This window comes from Schistocerca americana, chromosome 7 (assembly GCF_021461395.2).
Source record: "Schistocerca americana isolate TAMUIC-IGC-003095 chromosome 7, iqSchAmer2.1, whole genome shotgun sequence".
Classification (NCBI taxonomy): domain Eukaryota; kingdom Metazoa; phylum Arthropoda; class Insecta; order Orthoptera; family Acrididae; genus Schistocerca; species Schistocerca americana.
The window spans coordinates 623,331,902-623,338,881 of NC_060125.1; the positions used below are offsets into that span (position 1 = coordinate 623,331,902).

Below are 6,980 nucleotides of genomic sequence, written 5' to 3' on the forward strand. Positions count from 1 at the left end.
AGCAAAAAGCAACGCGACTTTTACGTTTCATATATCTTGCTACGAGACGAATGCCACATTAGATGGCAAACTGTGATGCACATCAGCAGCTATCAGTGAAATGCTGTGACTCGTTCAAATTAGATACGGAGACTGACGCGAAAACTTTGACCGTCGTTTACTCAGAAAAGGTCGAGTGTCTAGGAATAAGCGTTTATTTAGACCCCACTTTAACCGAGCGTAATTTTTGAAAAATTATGTGACGACACTTGCCGTGTTATCCACGTAAGACACTCCGTGAGTCGTGTCAGCTTCAGAAAATGCCTGACAACTGACAGCGCTTTTGGCAGCTTTCAGCAGTGAAGCGGAATCAGCTGTAAGCGGAAACAACAGCAGTCCATAGAGCTACGAAGAGGCGTTGCCATAAAGACGTTTACAAAACCGCGTTGTAGACACGCGAGGCAGCTGCGCCCAGAGGAAAAAAAAAACTGTCCGGGGTCACCTCACACCGAGTCTACACTGCTGGAGTCAGCGGCTCGCGGTCGCGTTCTCGCTTCACGAGCACGGGGTCCCGGGTTCGATTCCCGGCGGATTCAGGGATTATCACCTGCCTTGAGATGACCGGGTGTTTGTTTTGTCCTCATCATTTCATCATCATTCATGAAAGTGGCGAGACTGGGTGAGCAAAGGCTGGGAATTTGTACGGGCGCTGATAACCGCGCAGTTGAACGCCGCACAATCCAGTCATTATCATCATCATCATCATCGTCATCATTTACTGCTGGAGTTTCGTTTATAATAGAAAACATGCGAAATGGATACCGGAGTAATGCCGGGTTTGTCAGCCAGTACGCTGAAATCGCATCCGCAACGCCGACCAGGGCAAGACGCCTGACGGCAGATGTTGGCTGACTGCCCACGGGGACACGCTACATACTGGCCGCAAGACATCGTCACTGCAGAACTGAAACAGTAGGCAATGGGTACGTACTGGACTGTAAATATCAGAAGCTCCTGATGATTAGCAGTCGTTTGTTAAAAATCTCTTGCAAGGAAGGCGACGCATGTTACACAGAAAATATGAGACCTCCGTGTACTAGGTGGAAGAAACATCAAGCAGAAATTAGACAGCAGGCACAATATGTAAACGTTAAAATGCTACAGTTAGCAGACGGAGGACAAATACGGGGACTGAAATCCTGAGTATCAAGAAACTCCAGAAAGATCGTCCTGCTGAAAGACCACCCGATTACCTGGAATAGCAGAAAGAAAATCTGCGTGTTTTCTCTGCTGTATTTATTCAGGAAGAGCACTTCTGTGTTACGCATCTTGGACAAGTGTTCACCAGTGTCAAATAGTGCCAGGCAGTTAAAGAAATGTAGAAAATGGTTCAAATGGCTCTGAGCACTATGGGACTTAAACCTAACTAACCTAAGGACATCACACACATCCATGCCCGAGGCAGGATTCGAACCTGCGACCGTAGCAGTCGCACGGTTCCGGACTGAGTGCCTTAACCGCGAGACCACCGCGGCCGGCAAAGAAATGTAGAATTCTTTGTCAAATCACAATACAGGAGGGCGGTAAAAAATACTAGTCAATTATGTGCATTTTCAACTTCTCGCGGCGTAATGAATAATCCTTCAAAATTTCGGGCATGCAGCCACGCAAATAAAATTTCCTCCACTGATAAATCGGCCGCGTATCGTCCGGCCATCCTCAGAGTGAGTCACAAGACGGACGACAAGATGCCAAGCGCGGCCTTATATGCTCCACCGCGGCGGTACTGCGCATGCGGGTCACAAATGCTGGTCGGCGGCAGAGAAATACGCTTCCACATGCGCCGCCTGTGGCGAAGGCGTCCAGACATTCGATTCGCTTATCGATGTATAATCGGCGGCGGTGACACGATGACGACTTCTCTGCAGTTCAATTACTCCAAGAGCCGGATTCCATGCTTTGTCCAAATTAAAACCATTATCTCTATTTATTAAATTGTTAGCTAATCTAATGTATATAGCTTCCTTGAAGATAGATTCCCAAAAAGAAGAAGTGGATGTTAAAATCTTCACATCACTGTAATTCATGAAATGACCTGTATCAATACAATGTTCGGCCACAGCTGATTTGTCTGGCTGTAATAAGATTTTAACATCCACCTCTTCGTTTTGGGAATCTATCTTCAAGGAAGCTGTACACATTAGATTAGCTAACAATTTAATAAATAGAGATAATGGTTTTAATTTGGACGAAGCATGGAATCCGGCTCTTGGGGTAATTAAACTGCAGAGTCGTGTTGGTGCCACCGCCGCCGATTACACATCGATAAGCGAATCGAATGCCTGGACGGCTTCGCCACAGACGGCGCACGTGTAAGCGTATGTCTCTGCCGCCGACCAGCATCTGTGACCCGCATGCGCAGCACCGCCGCGGTGGAGCATATAAGGCCGCGCTTGGCATCTTGTCGTCAGTCTTGTGACTCACTCTGAGGATGGACGGACGATACGCGGCCGAAATCTCAGTGGAGGAAATTTTATTTCCGCGGCTGCATGCCCGAAATTTAAAGGATTAGTAGTCAATTATTCTGTAGTATCGCCACCGGCCTTGCCAAAGTGGTAACACCGGTTGCCGTCAGATCACCGAAGTTAAGCGCTATCGGGCTGGGCTAGCACTTGGATGGGTGACCTTCCGGTGTGCCGAGCGCTGCTGGCAGGCGGGGTGCACTCAACCCTCGTGAGGCAAATTGAGGAGCTACTTGACTGAGAAGTAGCGGCTCCGGTCACGAAAACCGACACGGTCGGGAGAGCGGTGTGCTGACCACACGCCCCTCCATATCCGTATCCGGTGACGCCTTCGGGCTGAGGATGACACGGCGGCCGGTAGGTACCGTTGGGCCTTACTTACTGCGGCATTAATAATTTTTCTTGTACTGGAAAATCTTAAGGTATTTGGAATTGCCGCTTGATTTTTTGAGTGGCTGAAGCCTCTTCGCTTGACAATCGTCCAGCAACCATTAGTAACACGAATGCAACAGCCTGGCGGTAGGAAATGGACTCAGGTTCCAAAACCTGGGTCGTGCGCTACAGGAGTTCGAGTAACATACGCAAAATTCTATTTCGCAGTGCAAACATTAACACAGTAATATTTCAGGAACTGTATACCGCTGAGGCGATGTATGGTTAGTACCCGAAATCATCCTGTCGTTACAGTGAAGTAGCAGAGTGGGGGGTCCTTTATCTCTGCATGCAGCAAGTTAGTTACTTCTTAACAACTGACTTAACGTGAAATTTCACTGAATGGTGATTTCTACAGCGTTGTTTCAGCATCAGGAGGAATGGAAGTGAAAGATAAGGAGGAAGACGATGAACAGGACGAGGAAAGAAAGGATGAGAAACAAAATGTGAATGAGGTTTATCAAGTGAAGACAAGGAGGAGGGAGAACAGGAAAAGACGTTGAAAGTAAACGGGATCTGAATTACGTTTTCATATCCCTAATTGTGGAGTAACGTTGAAGAAACATCACCTTGTAACTCATTCGCTGCGTAACACAGCAAGCATCCCACGCCAGTTGCAAATATGTGTGTACTCACTGAAGATGCAAGAAGCTGTTCACGCTTACCTGAAACAAACAGAAAGACAGAAATTAGAGCTCTCAATAGTCATATTTCTACATTGGGCGGGGGAGAAACGGAACGAGTATGATTTTATCTGTTTTGTTTAAAAAATAAATAAAAAATTCTAACATCACTGACAGATACATTCGGGTATCTGAGCAAAATTTTGTTGATTACTTAAAGCACTCGTCACGTGGAAGCGTAAGGAAACTGTCAAACAGAAATGGATGTATGCTGGAAAACTGCATCCTGACAGGACCACGTAACTAAATGCGAGAATACTATGAGCGACGTTCAACAAGTAAAACAAGTTTTTTCTCAAATCAGGTTGGTTTTATTCAGAATTCCAGTACACCACTTCATCCCCCACTCTTTTTGACTACATAATCCTATTTTTGGACATAATCTTCGTTCAATACAATGGCCTTACGCCACCTTACTGGAAGGGTCCGTATGCCCCCATGGCAGCACTCTACTCGCCGACTGCAGAACCGTCGTCTCGCTTCATCAATAACCTCCCCATGATCCAGGTACTGCATCCCGCGGAATACATCCTTCATTGGGCCAAACAAGTGGTGGGAGGACCGTGCTGTACGGTGGATCAGAAAGACCAGTCCAATGAAATTTATTGTCAGCTGCTCTCGCGTGCGCAGACTTTTGTGAAGCCTTTCGTTGTCATGGAGACGCAAAGAATCTATTTACATGTATGTATTTTTAATTTATTATTACTTCCATTGTAATTGCTAAACACAACAACTGCTGCTTGTAATATGGAATAAGTTTTGTAATGTACATGAAAAGCTGTAAAATGAACGTCCTGTTATAAAATGTAGGGCAACAGGTCTCTAAATGAGCAATAAATCAAATCAAATCGCGGAGACGGAGAAGTTGGTTTCGGTTTTTGCGACGACGAACACGCTGAAGTCATTTCTTTATTTCCCCAAGGGTAGCAAAATAGACTTTACAGTTGATCGTTGCACCATGAGGGAGGGCAGAGAACAGAATAACCCCTTCAGAGTCTCAGAAGACCGTCGAGATGACTGAGGGTGCAGTTTCGGACTTGTTCTTCGGAGGAGAGGTGGTGTGGCGCCGGTTCGAAGCGATGAACCAGTATTTCATCGTCTCAAGAGTAATTTAGGTAAAAAAAACTGTCACAATCAGCCTCGTAAAGCGCAAGTAATTCCGCACTAACGGTCCTTCGTTGCTCCTTGTGGTCCTGTATTAGGAGGCGAGGAACCCAGCGGGGAGACACTTTTGAGTGGCCCAAACGAGTGTGTCAGCACTGCCCAACAGAGGCGTCCCGTTGTGCAGCGGGACGATTCACTGTGATCAGTCCGATCACCTCGACCAAGAGTGTCCGCACGTTCCAACACTGTTGGAGTCACAGCTGTGTTCGACCGTCCAGCACGACGGAGATCGGACGCGTTTGCGCGAACTTGTTGCGACTATCACAGAGCACAGTCGTCTCGTCCAACGACTCACCGTGCTTTTGTTCACTGCCAGGTCTCCGTAGACATTCTGCAAGTGCCTATGGACATCTTCGATGCTCAATGACAGCTCTCTACTTGTAACGCAGCTCCGTTATGAACTATGAAAGCTACATATAGCGCCGCCACCTATCGGAATTTCGCAGATAAATGTAGGGGCTGAAGCGGTAATATTCCACGACGTCCCACAACAAATCCTGCATGTTTTCAACCGAAACTGGCCGAGGAAAAAATGTGCTGCACCGCATGTTGAACGCACCTCGTATTTCAGTCGACGAGATGTGAGGGAGCAGCTGAAGTGGAATAAATGCTACGAGATTCACGCCGAGCTGTCCCCGCGAGTGGGAGTCCCAGGGGCGGCAGATTCTTCACACGTTAATGGAATTCCGGGCAGAGTCAGGTGGGACACGGGGAGACACTCCGCCGTGTTTTCAATTCGAAGCGCCTCCCGGGCGGTCGTCGCCGGAAGAATGCGAAATGGCGAAATCCCATCCGGAGGAAGGCCCCCGGCAGCAGCCTTCTCTGCTTTACATAACTGACGCCCCGGGCGAGGCCGGGCGGTTCAGTTCCGCAGTTACCAGCCGCGGCTCCTGGAGTCGCAAGTTTGTGAACTCGCAGGCGCGGCGATTTAGGCGCTCGGGGAACGCAGCAGGTAACTAGGGGCGGAACTTGTGGGTGGGGAGCGAGGGCGCGCCTCTGGGGAAGTTCTGAACGCCTGCCTCATACAGCGTGTGCCGTGAGAACCTGGAGGCGCTAAGCACGCTTCTGACGTCAACACGGGACGAGCCAGCTAACGTTGACGTGAAATCCGTCACCGGACACAACGCCGTAGTCACACCGGGACAGCTGGTATGCGCTCTCTAGCGGTTGCTGTTGGCTTTATTTATGTCACAAACAACAAGTTTGTTTAGGAAAACGAACGCGCGAAAAATTACTACGTTAGCGGTATAAAAGCGCACATTTCTTCCCTCCTTCGTATGCTAGTAAGTTTGTTTGTTTTCTATGAAGTAACAAATTAATAAAAACTTCAATATTCGTGAACATGTAATACGAGAGAAAGAAAGGTAAGTGTCCAGTCTGTAAGCACATTAGCTTATAACCTTTTCAGTCCCGGTGATATAAATGTAGAAAAACGTTTTGATCCTGCGTTTTATTGTTGCTAGACAGTTACATACTACTAAGTTACATTGTTTTGATTTTTATTTCTTATATTTTCCAAAATACTAAAGATACACACGTGTATACTTCAAGTCTTTACCAATAGAAGAAAGAAAATTACATATAATTAAGATTTCTGAGCGTGGAATTTTAAAAGCAATTCTTTTTACGTACACACAAATATATGAAGGGCTTATTTCAATAGTGCTACAAGTCCATTTTTGTTCATATATATATATATATATATATATATATATATATATATATATATATATAAAACGCATTTCGTAATACTAATGTTAAAATTAACTTATGCACAGAGAATCAACTAGAGATGACGATAATACACAGAACAGATAAAGCTAAAAAATACGGCAGACCAGGAATATACGAGGGTTGGAACTTTAATAGTGGCAACTATTTGTTACAGCTCGTACAAAATAGTTATGTGTTTCAAAGTTTATATATATATATTACACTGAAGGAAACACTTCACGGCATTCGCCTCAGAACTGCTACAAATTTGTCGGACAATAAACCGCGCCGCTCGAACCGTCAACGGAACTGCCACTGCTAAGAGTATCCTGCGACTTCCACATCGCTGGCAACGGGTTATACACAATGCTGGTGACTTCTTTGAAGGTCAGTAAAACTTTGAAACACATAACTATTTTGTACGAGCTGTAACAAATAGTTGCCACTACTAAAGTTCCAACCCTCGTATATTCCTGGTCTGCCGTAT

General features: G+C 46.2%; 1 pseudogene; it reads left to right on the forward strand.

Annotated features, from left to right (window-relative positions):
• The first annotated feature begins 2,573 nt into the window (after positions 1 to 2,573).
• LOC124623412 lies at positions 2,574 to 2,691 on the forward strand (annotated as a pseudogene).
• Positions 2,692 to 6,980: the final 4,289 nt, after the last annotated feature.